Source organism: Chanodichthys erythropterus, chromosome 17 (assembly GCF_024489055.1).
Source record: "Chanodichthys erythropterus isolate Z2021 chromosome 17, ASM2448905v1, whole genome shotgun sequence".
NCBI lineage: Eukaryota > Metazoa > Chordata > Actinopteri > Cypriniformes > Xenocyprididae > Chanodichthys > Chanodichthys erythropterus.
Window position 1 is genome coordinate 4146945 of NC_090237.1, and position 13941 is coordinate 4160885.

Consider the following 13941-nt stretch of genomic DNA (forward strand, 5'->3'; position numbering starts at 1 on the left):
GCTATATTATGATGATTTATACAATGTTATCTGCATTAAATGTTATATAAAAGGTTATGATCATTTACATGCATTTCTCATTTATGCACAGCTCATTTTTTCACAGAATTATTGACTCAAGAATTGACACCAACCTATTTGTTCCTCAGTATCTTCATGTTTTATTCTGGATGGTTCTGGATCACTCATGTCTTCAATCTCCTCTTTAATAAACTCCATCTTCACACAGATTTCAGCTGCTACACCTGGAGTTTGTCCTTATCTTTTAGGATGATATGAATATTCCCAGTATTTATTGGTAAATTGTTGTGGGAGACACCAGATCTGCCAAATTCAATGAGAAGTTACCAGGCCCAGATTGGCTAATTGGGAGAACCGTGAGGGTTCCCGGTGGGCCGGTCTGTTTATTTGGCCGCAAGGGCCGGTGTTGTCATGGCACTGGGTTGAAATATGGATGCACTAGAAACTGTTGATGTGGCCAAATGTACTAAGCTGAGTAGCCTAACTTTTTCCTTAAAACCAGTCAGTGACGGATTTGGGCCTGGACAACATGGGCAGTGGCCCAGGGCACCATCTTGCCAGGGGCGGCACGGGGCACACATGCAAGAAAAAAAAAAAACTAATGAATGCGCGATCAGGTTTTTACCGCTCATTTGAAAGTAACATCAATGATATCATATCACTCTAAGGGTAAATTAACCTGGTCAGGAGGGACTCGGAGTGTGTGCCGGAGAAGACAACTTACTCAAAAGTATACGAGAAGAGGGGATGAGGTGATGTCTGTAGGGGGAGCGGGACAAGTTCTAAATCAACACTAAATTATGCTAAGGCAAAAGGTCTAAGCCACCGGAGGCTGATTTAAGTAACGTAAATAAATAAAAAGGAAGAGAGGAAATATGCAAAAGATAAAGCAGCTATTACTCATATTGTAATAGGCCTAATAGTAGGCAAATAATAAAATATAGGGCCTATCACTTATGTTATGTTGCTAGCTATGCTATTACACATTGGCCAACAATATTCATTTTTCTGTCCAACTAGCTTACATAACTAGACAATAAAATGTTAAATCGACTTTAATAAAGATCTACATTTCTCAATTTCATTCATAGACATGAAAAATGTACCTGGGTTTAGTGGACGATTGCTGCCATATACTGGAAAGCAAAAACTTAGTTAAATTAAAATTAAAATAACATGAAGTTTTAACTGCAGCCACTAGATGGCTAGATAATTAATCACTGGTTCACATTATAAAATCAATATTATAACAATAAAAATGACTCTATATCAAATTTAAGCATTTTTGGTACTATAATTTTTGAAGATATTTTTGAAAAACACAATTAATTACAAGGCTGTAGAGAACAGTGCACTATTGCAGACTTATATACTGAGGTTTTAATTACATTATTTTAATACTGTCAGCCGTGAATTAAAGTGGGCCGGTCTAAGGTATGAAACTCCAGGGCTGAAAATGAGTCCCAATCCGGCCCTGGAAGTTACTGAATTTATGCTGAATGACTTTAATTATGAGTGGTGCAGGTGAAGTCTAATTCACCACTGGTTCCTTCAAGATTTTCGTATGGGGTTTTATAAAAGGGTATTTACCTTTTATAAAGGTAAAAAAGCCTGTAAACATAACTGGACTATACTTTGACATTTTGTTCTACAATGTAAATTTCACACACCCATAGTGAAAATGCTCAACTACTTTCGCATTCTGCTTATTACAACTTGTGAGTTTCTGGTCACGGCGTTCAGTAGGGTTGGGGGAAAAATTTGATTCTGAATTGATTTTCTAAATGCTAAATGATAACATAAATGTTGAATGGAGGTAAAAGCCGGGACTCTAAAGCGCAAAAGTTCAGTGCTTGGAAAGTCTGTGGCACATAACAATGTGTGTCCCATGACACGGAGCAGAGCGAGTGTTTTCAATTCATTTATGGAAGTTGAGCTACATGCACACACGCAAGCATGAAGCTCAACTTCCATAGAAATTTACTGAAAACGCTAACTGTGCTCCGCACTAGTGAATATGCACCATAAGAGACCTATGATGGCTGTGCGAGAAATCTGACTGGCACTCTCAGCGTTAAAAGCTATCATATGGAAGCTTGTTGGCTTCTATGAAGTTGAAGGGAACAAGAACCTGGGCTGCGTTTCTCAAAAGCATCTTAAGCCTAAGTTGATCATAGAGACCATTTTGGCAATCGTTCTATGATCAACTTAGGCTTACGATGGTTTTGGGAAACGCTAACCTGGACAAGCTACACTATATGCAAGTTATGTTATTGCTATATTATATATTACTGTTATATTGCACAAAAAATGAGGATGTTGGTTATTAGTCTATTGTTTTATTATAGCGGTTCAGAATATGCTCAAGTCTGTATTCATTTACTGTATGATGCTTTTCCTGTTGGTTCATTGCAATGCTGGGACATATGCTGACAAATGTAACCTTCCAGTTGTCTTGCCAAATCACTTCCATTTGTTTTATTATTAATTATTTTAAGTAATTAATTATGGATCATTATAAATACTCTGCTTTAAAAGTATATATATATATATATATATATATATATATATATATATATATATATATATATATATATATATATAAAGATGTATCGATATTCGTTTTATAATAACATCGCAGCCCACTGAATTGAGAGAGAAACAACAGTATCATCATGTTTAACTGAGCTGCTGAAAAGCCTCTTTGTCTCCAAATGTTCCCTGTTTTCACCTCATTTATTATGGTGATGTCTGAGATCTTCTGTAAAGTCGAACATTAAGCACATTTTAGTGATGTCAACAGACGGGTCTTTAAAAAAAACCTTCTCTGCTAACATATTACACTCTAATAATAAACCAGGGCACATTTCCTTACATAAGTACTTTGACACGTAGAGGCTGGTTAATGTTAAACTGTAATCTGAGCACATCTCTCACCTGCAGACTGAAAATATACAGAATCCAGAGTAAATATTCCACATTTATCCTTCATTCACGATCGTTAACAGCGGCGCTTTCAGCTCCAACTGGTGAAAGCTTCTGCAGTCGCCTCGTCTCTCGCGGTTCTCTCTTCTGCGCATCCTCAGTGCGCGCGGTCTCATATTTCTTAAAGGTGCCGAAACCTGCAATAGACCCTTTTCACATTTTTTTTTTTAAGCGGAAGTCGTCATAGTTGGGTAAAATTATATAGCGGTGAATGAGAGAATACACAATATATATATATATATATATATATATATATATATATATATATATATATATATATATATATATTTTTTTTTTTTTTGTGTGTGTTTTCATTGGCTCAAATAGCAAAAGAAACATGGTGTTTTCGACAATAGTGTTTTCACAATTTTTTTTCAAAAAGAGGAAAAAAATATTTTACGATTTATAACGACAGTCAGAAGAGAGAAAGATGTCATAGCTGCTGTATTAGAAACACCCTCACAGCAGCGTAAACTAGTTTTATGTAATGTGATGCTTAGGTAAGCATATGATAATATAATATAATATAATATAATATATAAGTATAGTGTTATAAATGTATACGTTTTTTAAAAAAAATTTTTTTGCAGTGTTTACAATATTGATAACTGTTGAAACAGTCTGTGAAAAGGGTCTATTGCATTGTGCAATTAATATCTTTACATGAGCTGTGCAATGACACGGCTCCTCAGTGGATGAATCTTTTGCTGTCAGTGACCGCACCGTTATGGATACTGTACTTTGGAATCCCAGATTCTACATCTTGGAAGTATGAACAAAATAAGAATTTTCACCGGAATATGTCATCTGAACAAGTAAATAACAAATCTGCTACTTTTGTTGTGCCCAACTGAAGAAAAAAGCATTATGTAACGATCGTTTAGCTCGGATCACATGCAAATTATTATTATTATTGTTATACTTTGTTCTCAAATTGTTAATGTTAACAGCATCAGCATTGCGTGACTGTGTATTTATTAGTGTTACCTGTAGATTTCAATTTCTGTAGCCATTCTGTAGTCTGAAGTGTTTTGCTTTTTGACCACGGCTGAATCTCCAGTTGTCACTGATGATTTCATTTGGATCTTTCTGGATTACAATCCGCAATCAAAATTATAAGTTTAATTAGCTGTTAACTTTCTAGTTTTCCAAGCATTTCACCAAAATTAGATGATTTTAGTAAAAACTCCATATTTTATTTCAGAGAATTTACTTTAATGTATTTGACAAGAAAACAAATGCTGCTCACTTGCAATGTTTTTTATGAGTTTGAAGGATGATAAATGTTTAAAACTTAGTTTAAACCTTTCCCCAGAACTAATTCTTTGATCCCAGGTGAAAAAAAAGTACATTTCTATAATGTACTTAAAGTGCTCTATTTTCGTGCACTAATTTTGTACTTGATATACTAAAAATTATTTTTTAGTACTTCTTAAGATAATCTTAAGAACATGTAAGTGTACTCAACTGTGCTATTTTGAGACAGTGTGAAATATGAACTAAAATGTGCTTTTAATATACTATCTCTGTATTTAAAAAGTGTACTACTTATAGCACATTTGAACCCATATATGTACTACAAGTGGTAACTAACATTTTTTTAAATACATAGATAGTATATTAAAAGCACATTTAAGTTTATGTTTAATGGTGTCGCAAAATAGTTGATTACACTTATGTGTTCTTAAAATTATCTTTAGTACTAAAGAATAATTTTTAGTATATTAAGTACAAAATTAGTGCACGAAAATAGAGCACTTTAAGTACATTATAGAAATGTACTTTTTTTTAACCCTGGGATGTAGTAACTTATAGTAAAACTCTTTGTCCACTCACATCAAACATGGTCTCTCCATTTTTTTTTTCTTTCTTCATTTTAAAACTGTTCATCCTTGAAATATCTCTTTCCACAGTAAGAACACACATAAAGTTCACTAAATTAACTTTCAGGTGCTGTTTTAAATGTGATTATGAAATAAACTTTTTATCACACTGATCACAGTTAAATTATTTTCCTCCAGAGTGAATGTGTAAATGAATACTGAGAGCTTTGGTACTTTTAAAACTCTTCTCACACTGAGTACAGTGGTACGGCTTCTCTCCAGTATGAACTCGCTCATGAGATTTCAGGTTTCCAGACTTAGTGAAACTCTTTTCACAATAAGAGCACTTGTAAGGTCTTTCTCCAGTATGAAGTCGCTCATGTGATTTCAGGCTTCCAGAATAAGTAAAACTCTTGTCACAATATGAGCACTTGTAAGGTTTTTCTCCAGTATGAATTCTTTGATGTTGTTTCAGTTCACAAGTTGTAATAAAGCTCTTCCCACAGTCACAACACACATGATCTTTCACTTCATCATGTGTTTTCTGGTGTCGTTTAAAACTGCCCAGCCGTGGAAAACTCTTTCCACAGAGAGAACACACATAAGGCCTCTCACCTGAATGAGCTATCAGGTGTCGTTTAAGATCTGATGGAGAAATAAAACCTTTACCACACTGATCACAGTTAAATGTTTTTTCTCCAGAATGAATGCGCAGATGATCATATAGACCTGATGTTTGAGAAAAACTCTTTCCACACTGAGTGCATGTAAATGGTTTTTCTCCAGTGTGAATTCTCATGTGATTGTTAAGATATTGTTTTATTCTGAAACTCTTTCCACACTGAGTACAGTAGTACGGCTTCTCTCCAGTATGAACTCGTTTATGAGTTTCCAGGTTTCCAGACTTATTGAAACTCTTCTTACAATATGAGCACTTGTAAGGTCTTTCTCCAGTATGAATTGGCTCATGTGATTTCAGGGTTTCAGAATGACTGAAACTCTTGTCACAATATGAACACTTGTAAGGTTTTTCTCCAGTATGAATTCTTTGGTGCCGTTTCAGATGACTAGATATAGTAAAACTCTTTCCACAGAAAGAACACACATAAGGCTTCTCATCTGAATGAACTTTCAGGTGTCTACTTAGATGTGATGATGAAATAAACTTTTTACCACACTGATCACAGTTAAATGTTTTTTCTCCAGAGTGAAGGAGCAGATGATTATTGAGACCTGATGCTTGAGAAAAACTCTTTCCACACTGAGTGAATGTTAACGGTTTCTCTCCAGTGTGAACTCTCATGTGTTTGTTAAGGTTTCCTTTTTGTGCAAAACTCTTTCCACACTGTGAGCAGGTGTGCATCTTTTTGGCTTTTGTTCCTTGAGTTTTGTTAAAGCTATGATGTTCCTCCTCAATTTTCTCCAGTTCTTTTCTTTGCTCTTTGTCCATCTGATCTAAAATAGATATATAAAATAAAAATAAAATAATAGAGCCTGTCATTATCTTGTTAATATGATCACAATGTGTTTTACAATGACAGCCTACAAGATTATGATTACAAATTATATAAAGCATTTCTGCATCAGTTATCATTAATATACTGCTTAATATCTCACAGTTACCAAAGCAGTAAACAATGAAGGATCAAGAATGGACACCAACCTATTTGTTCCTCAGTTTCTTCATGTTTTATTCTGGATGGTTCTGGATCACTCATATCTTCAATCTCCTCTTTAATAAACTCCATCTTTAACAGTCACACAGATTTCAGCTGCTACACCTGGAGTTTGTCCTTCTCTTGTAGGATGAGGTGAATATTCCCAGTATTTATTGGTGAATTGTTATGGGAGACACCAGATCTGTCAAATTCAAAGAGAAGTTAGACAACACAGACTTTTAAGCAGTTATGTTCATTTTTTAAAATGCACATTTATAATAAGTAACTAGATAAGACATTTTGGGGTGTGAGTGCAAGAACAAAATGTACAAGTATCATCAAGTTATGTTTACCAGGGACTTTATTTTATTCATAAACTGAAATACCCCATAGAAATTTACCAGATTGTCTGACCTCCTCACTCACTTTCTTCCAAGCAAGATCATTTTTATTCCTGTTTCTATAAAAGTATGAAGATGTATCTTACAGCAACAATGATTTTGTCCTCCATTGTTGTTTCGTATTTCTGCCTCCGTCACTACTAGAGCAAGCTCCTGATTGGTTAACGCTGTGCCAATTATTGCCAAAGTTAAGATTTTTCAACTTGCCTGATTCGCCCGAAACACTTAATCCACGCTGCGTCATTCATGCTGCCTCATTTGCGGGAATCGCACCGCAGGATGTCTATTCGCGTCTTTGCAGTGACTTAATATGTAAGTCACTCGTGCTTAAAGCTTCATTTACTCTACATAGTGTCAACTCATACCAGAAGCATGCTGGAAGCGGCTGGATTTGTGAGACCATGAGATTTTTATTTTTTGTGTTTTTAATGGCTAAATCAGGGCAGTTTCTAGCATTTTTGGCACCCTAGGCGAGATCTCAGTTCCCACTTTTCAATAAAACTAAATGTTTTTTAAACAAAATAACTATTCCCAAAACAGAACAAAGATTATAACGTTCCCTGTTCGTTAGCCAGTAATTTTTTCTTTATGTAAATAAAACGTTCCCTTTAGGTTACAAAAAAAAAGAGGAACCAATAGAGAAAGTTCCCAGAATGTTCTTATTTGGTTCCCCCCAAAAATAACCAAACAGGAACCATATTGAAACGTTAGGGTACCGTTCTGTGTTTACTGGGATTCTGCTGAGTGACTTGTCCATCCTGTGCTGATATGCAGTGTCATGTTTTGCTTGCTATGATGAAGTGACTAATTTGTAGTAGAACAGAACAATTAACCAATTAGTAACATACATGTATATTTCGCTTTATTTTTCTTCATTCTCATTTTTATTTTTATGATACTGAGCCCCAATGGCTTTGACCTTTTCATGATGATGAAACTAAAACATTTAATCCAGGTAAGCACAAATGACGACGTTCCTTGCCGCCTTCTATCTCGTTTCTCTAATCGCTTCCTAACAGCAGCGGCCACTATCACCAGGAGACTTGTCACTCAGATAATATGCAAGTAATCACAATGCCTCGAAATGGCAAAAGTAGACACTCATCCTCATAACCAAGCTACAGTATAGACGTCCCACTGCCATATCTACACGATTACCATATTCGTGTATTAAGACCTTACAAAGTGTCTTAATTGTCTATGTATTTCCAAGCTCATGGTTCCGGGGGGTTAATGTTAAGCTCTTGTATGTTCAATTAATTTTGTAGCAAGAACCCCAATAAGGAACCATACCGCCAAAGATAATTGTGTTCAAAAAAAGTAACTTGCCAAAGTAGTCCTGTCTGAATTATTATTTTTATTTTATTAGTGTTTATATATATAAATCTCTTGGAGGGGCGGGGGCTCTCAGCCCCCCAGCTGTTTGTGCCCTAGGCAACCGCCAAGTTTGCCTATGCCTAGAAAGGGCTCTGGGCTAAATTATTATATTTTGTCTGGTTAATTGTGTTTATCGCTATGCCATAGTTTATTTTGCTGTAGCCTACAGACTAAGTTAATACACTTAAAAGTCCAGTTATGGATGACAAGATCAACAATTTTTCAAGTTTGTCAACTTCAAATCTCTTGTCTTCAGTTTCAGGCCTCCTAGTGATGTGAAATATGAGCACGTGTTTACACAGGATGATTATTTTGACTTTATTTTGTATTTGAGCTGTGCGTTTTGGACACGGCGTCCGTCAGTGAAGCGGCGCAGTGAGCCGCTTCTGGGATGCTTCTAAAATGCACCGCGGCACAGCTATGTAAACACAAGCATTGACTACAGTGGCCGTATATCAGCTCCGGTAGCCGCGTCGCAGCCGTAACGTGAAAGCACCATTGGAGCATCCGACTCCCATGCAGACGGGCCCGGGTTCACATCCCGCTTGGATCAGGCAGTTGTGGAGGGGCTACATAAACATGCCTTATAAAAAAGGTGTGCATCTTGAGGCAAAACAATGGCACTGAGAAATTTTAAGATATGTCAGTGCAAGTTGCTTTTATCTCAATAATGTATTTTAATCTAGTGCTAGGCTTAAAGGCACACTATGTAATTTTTTGCCGCTAGAGGACGCTAATTCAAAACAAAGGCATAGCTTGATTACACCTTAATTTCACGGAATAATGGAGGGGTTTTCTTCACATCTACATCAGATTATTAATGTTACTGTAGTATGAAATAGAGCAGGGCCGAGTGCTGTGCAAGCAGAAAAGAGGCTGCTGGAGTAATTGCTAATGAGAGACGAGCGCAACACACACGGCTCGAGAGCAGTGGAACTTTTATTATGCCACAATCATCGCTTCTGCTTCTTCCAGTCAGTCGTATGTGGGGTAAAGCAGAACTGTTTTATCATATTACATACATCTGTGTGTTGAAAGTAGTTATAGTGCTGCACTACGTTCACAACTGCGTTGAGACAAAATATATGTTAAGATATGAAAGTGCAAGTTTCTTTCAGATAATACAGCTCAAACATGCATTTTAGTTTATTATTAGCTTAAGCATTGTCTGTGAAGTCGGGGGATAATCTATTAAATCATTTTAGGTATTTCCATAATTTCTACAAAAATAAAATCGCAAACTGAGGGTATGCGGGTATTATGTCATTGATAGGCATCCATGTCCTGGTTAAAATGGCATATTCTTTAAACATTCTTGGAAACAAAATACATAACATTGTTCTAGTGTTTTTTGGGATATTTTAATCTTAAAATTTTACATATTGTGCATTAAAGTCTTGTCTGTGAAACTTGGAGGAGAGAAACAACAGGATCATCATGTTTAACGGAGCAGCTGAAAAGCCTCTTTGTCTCCAAAAGTTCCCTGTTTTTACCTCATTCATTATAGTGAGGTCTGAGATCCTCTGTAAAGTGGAACATTAAGCACAATTTAACGGTGTCAAGAGACAAGACTGTGAACTCTCTGCCAACATATTTTTACACTAATAATAAAGCAGCACATATTTCGTTAGGTAAGTACTTTGACACGTAGTGGATGATTAATGTTAAACACTGTAATCTGAGAACATCTCTCACCTGCAGCCTGGAAATATATGGCATCTGGAGAAAATATTCCACATATATACTTTATTCACGATCGTTAACAGCGCCCCTTTGAGCTTCTACTGGTGAAAGCTTCAGCACTCGCTTCGTCGCTCATGCTTCTCTCTTCTGCGCATCCTCGGTGCACGCGGTGTCATGTTTCTTAAAGTTGCCGCATATTCTTAAAGGGATAGTTCACTCAAAAATGAAAGTTAGCTTATCATTCACTCACCCTTAATTAGTTCCAAACAAGTATGAATTTCTTTCTTCTGGAGAATTTTTGGCTTCTGTTTTAATTGTATTTTCTGATACATTCTGTTCAGTTTTTAAACAAGTTGTTTTCCCTGTTGTAAAATCCTGTAAATCCTTTATATTTGTACAACTCACTGTAGTAATATTACTGAAATCTTTAAAACCATCTAATATTTTATAGATTCTACTACATCCACCAAATTTGGGGAACTGAAGCTTTGGATCTTTATTGTTCCTATATGCAGTCAATATAAAAGAAAGATAAAAATCAAATCCAAAACCTGAACATTTGGTTAACAATAATATTGTGCTTCCCAAACATATTTATCACAGTAGTAATGGCACACTATGTAAACATTTTGGATTAAAATATTGACTTGTGCACTTACATTATCCCAAATGCTTCCAAGAATGTTTAAATCCAGAGAAATAAGTTATTTTTACATAGGACATAGAGCGTGTCCATCTGTCGCCTATCAATGACATCATACCCTCGATTTCCAGTTTTATTTTGTATAAACCACGGAAACACCAAAGACGCTATAATAAATTGTTTTATTAGACAAGGGTCTTAGACAAAGTTTGGCTCAATCTAAGCATCATCCAGCTATGCCTGTTTTGAATAGGCGACCTCTAGTGGCGAAAAACTACACAGTGTGCCTTTAAGATAGAATATTTAAACTCAATTAAAACTAAACAATTAATTCTCAGTGTTCATTAAATAGATCAAGACAAGATGCTGTTTCTGTTTTATTTCTCATAATTACATGAATATCAGAACAATAAAGTACACTTAGTATAAATAAATTGAATAAATTTTAACAGAATAAATCAAATAAGACACACAATCAATCCTGACAGAAAAAAAAACACTATTTACAGTGTAAAGCTTCAGCAATGTGAAGCTACAAATCTTTTATCTTTCAAGTTTTCAGAGCTTTTCACCAAATTCTTAAAATTAGATGATATTGTGCTTTTAGTATAAACTCCATATTTTATCACAGACAATTTACTTAAATGTATTTGACATGAAAACAAATGTTGCTCACTTGCAACATTTTTTCATATGAGTGTGAAAGTTTGATGAATGTCTAAAACTCTTCTCACACTAAGTACAGTTGTACGGCTTCTCTCCGGTATGAACTCGCTCATGAATTTTCAGATGTCGTTTTAGATTTGATGAGGAAATAAACTTTTTATCACACTGATCACAGTTAAATGGTTTTTCTCCAGAGTGAACACGCAGATGAATTTCTAAACCTCTTGGATCGCTGAAATACCTTCCACACTGAGTACAGTGATACGGCTTCTCTCCTGTATGAACTCGCTTATGTAATTTCAGGTGTCCTAACCGAGTGAAATTCTTGTCACAATATGAGCACTTGTAAGGTTTTTCTCCAGTATGGATTATTTTATGCTGTTTCAGAAATTCAGCTGTAGTAAAGCTCTTCCCACAGTCCAAACACACATGATCTCTCACTTCATCATGTATTTTCTGGTGCCGTTTAATACTGTCCAGCCGTGAAAAACTCTTTCCACAGACAGAACACACATAAGGCCTCTCATCTGAATGAACTTTCAGGTGTTGTTTTAGATTTGATGATGAAATAAAATCTTTACCACATTGATCACAGTTAAATGGTTTTTCTCCAGAGTGAAAGAGCAGATGATATTTTAAACCTAGTAAATCTCTGAAACTCTTCTCACATTGAGTACAGTGGTACGGCTTCTCTCCAGTATGAAGTCGCTCATGTATTTTCAGGTGTCCTAACCGAGTGACACTCTTGTCACAATATGAGCACTTGTAAGGTTTTTCTCCAGTATGAATTCTTTGATGCAGTTTCAGAGCCTCAGCTGTAGTAAAGCTCTTCCCACAGTCCAAACACACATGATCTCTCACTTCATCATGTGTTTTCTGGTGCAGTTTAAAACTGTCCATCCTTGAAAAACTCTTTCCACAGAGTAAACACACATAAGGCTTCTCACCTGAATGAATTTTCAGATGTTGTTTTAGATTTGATGAGGAAATAAACTTTTTACCACACTGATCACAGTTAAATGGTTTTTCTCCAGAGTGAACACGCAGATGAATTTCTAAACCTCTTGGATCGCTGAAATACCTTCCACACTGAGTACAGTGATACGGCTTCTTTCCAGTATGAATTTGCTCGTGCTTTTTCAGGGTTCCAGACTGAGCGAAACTCTTGTCACAATATGAGCACTTAAAAGGTTTTTCTCCAGTATGAATTCTTTGGTGCTGTTTCAGGTCAGTAGGTGTAGTAAAGCTCTTCCCACATTCAAGGCACACATGATCTCTCACTTCATCATGTGTTTTCTGGTGCTGTTTTAAATGACACAGCCATGAAAAACTCTTTCCACAGAGAGAACACACATAAGGCCTCTCATCTGAATGAACTTTCAGGTGTTGTTTTAGACTTGATGACAAATTAAAATCTTTATCACACTGATCAGAGTTAAACAGTTGTTCTCCAGAGTGAACGCACATATGAATTCTGAGTCCAGATGTATATGGGAAACTCTTTCCACACTGTGAGCAGGTGTGCAGCTTTTTGCCTTTTGTTCCTTTTGTTTTGAAGTCACAGTGTTTCTTCACATCATTTAGTTTGTGTCTTTGCTCCTTCACTTCCATCTGATCTAAAATGAACATATTAAGAGTGTAGAATCAGTTTAAGGAGGATAATTATGAAAATTCAAAAGAACATTTAGCAGAAAGCAAGATATAAGGTATCTGTCTGTGTATCAAATATATTTGATGTACAAAGGTCAGTTCTGTCATTCACTTGTTAATATGATTAAAACAGCTATATTATGATAATTTATAAAATGTTATCTGCATATAATGTTATATACAAGGTTATCATGCATTTCTCTATCATTTATCATTTACAGAGCTTATTTTTTCACAGAATTATTGACTCAAGAATGGACACCAACCTATTTGTTCCTCAGTATCTTCATCTTTTATTCTGGATGGCTCTGAAATACTGATGTCTTCAATCTCCTCTTTAATAAACTCCATCTTTAACAGTCACACAGATTTCAGCTGCTACACCTGGAGTTTGTCCTTCTCTTGCAGGATGATGTGAATATTCCCAGTATAATAAATACTGAATTATTGTGGGAGAGACACCAGATCTGCCAAATTCAAAGAGAAGTTACTGAATTCATACTGAATTACACACACCCATAGTGAAAACGACGACTACTTACACGTTTAAACTCAGGAGTTTCCTGAGACAGTGTTCAGAACAACCACCTACATGCAAATGCAGATTATTACTATACGATTCATCGCTGTCAATTTATTAAAATAATGAATAATGTTCTCTGCGCTAACATGAATTATCTTGAACCTACTGAAATATTGCTGAATACCCCTGTCTGGATGTTTCAGTCAGAATTTTTTTTTTTTTTTCAGGTTTTTTGGGGTTGATTTAGCATATAGAATCAGCATCGGGCTGTCATGTGAGACAGATAACTCTGATTGGCTGTTCAAGTTTAGTAAACAAAGCACAAGAATAATAGCAAAACAAGACGAAAGAAGAGCAAGAAGTCAAGGGGGTACACAACAAAGTCCATTTTAATATTACGTCATGTACCCGAGTGTTCCTGGGTGAATGTTTAGTCAAGTCAAGTCACCTTTATTTATGTAGCACTTTTTACAATGCAGATTGAGTCAAAGCAGCTTTACATTGATAACCG

The 13941-nt window shown here is 35.7% G+C and overlaps 1 pseudogene; it reads right to left on the minus strand.

The window, feature by feature from the left end:
• LOC137005191 (zinc finger protein 721-like) overlaps positions 1 to 13941 on the minus strand; it is a 30605-nt pseudogene that overhangs the window by 6377 nt on the left and 10287 nt on the right.